The following is a 1,145-nucleotide window of genomic DNA, read 5'->3' as shown; positions in this document are numbered from 1 at the left end:
CTGTTGCTATACTAACGAACACAATTTCATGATCATCATGCTCTTATTTTAGTGCATTTGTGTCAGCCATTGCAGTCAAATATTNGCTGTAATTACTTTTGCTTCAAGTTCAAATGAGAAGTGAATCAGTGCTATATGCACAATTTTTATAAAATTTTTTGTCCAACAAACAAAGGTAGATGACATGACTAAAATTAAAACCATACTGATTTACCTCTAGATCCTCCAAAGAGTGTCTCAGTGGCCATCAGTCCTGACGGGTCATCCACGAATGCAGTCTGAGCGTGCTGAAAGCCCAGACACGTGACACAGTGATCGTGGCCGTCACGAGGAACCATATATCGACCGCACCGAGAAATATATGGGCGGAATAACATCGTTAAAAAAAAGCAAACACAACACGAAAACTCTCTTAGAAAGCTCTTTCAGAGGTGCTGAAGCGACAGATTCATCTTGACGAACCGCTGAACAGCAAAGACATTAACCATCCAGAGAGAAACTCTCCAGCTTCAGTCAGAGTGCAGTGATTTAGTGCAACGCAGAAGCTAAAGGCAGGAAGCTCTTGACGAACCGCTGAACCGCGCCGTCACACCAACACCAACTGACTCGCTTTGAAAGCACTCCAGTGAAACCAGAAGAAAATATGCTCGGCCCTGAAATGAAAGCTTGAATGCGAGTTGCTCGCGCTGCTCCTTATATACCCACACATCGGGGCGGAGTTCGCAATGCAAATCCCGCAGACCAAGTTACTCTATGTACAATTGGCTCGTTTTGTTACCACTCAAAGGTGATTGGGCTCTCGGGAGAGACCCCATTCATCAGTCTCTTTCTGATTTAACATCGAACGTGACCGACTGAAAGGGAACTGGAAATTATTATAATCACAGACAGATTATCTTAACTTGTCTAACATGTTCAAAACTCAACATTTGCTCTTTGTGTAATGCTCATGAAAGCAGCTGCAAACAATGTTTTTACATGTTATTTAATAAAGAGCTTGTACATTTCAAATCTGAATTTCAGTTTAAGGTATGTAAATGCGTGAAGAATAAAGAAATGTTCTTTGTAGATTATAACAAATCATTTTAGATGGCGGACTTTAACTACAAAACCAGAGTCATCCAGGATTAAATATTGTCACTGTT

The 1,145-nt window shown here is 40.9% G+C and overlaps 1 protein-coding gene across 4 annotated transcripts in view; it reads left to right on the top strand.

Annotated features, from left to right (window-relative positions):
- Positions 1–1,145, top strand: part of LOC109075907 (B-cell receptor CD22-like) — a 57,614-nt gene that overhangs the window by 10,532 nt on the left and 45,937 nt on the right. The gene's annotated exons all lie outside the window — the stretch shown is intronic.

This window comes from Cyprinus carpio, chromosome A1 (assembly GCF_018340385.1).
Source record: "Cyprinus carpio isolate SPL01 chromosome A1, ASM1834038v1, whole genome shotgun sequence".
Classification (NCBI taxonomy): Eukaryota; Metazoa; Chordata; class Actinopteri; order Cypriniformes; family Cyprinidae; genus Cyprinus; species Cyprinus carpio.
This window is presented reverse-complemented; position numbering and strand designations above follow the sequence as displayed.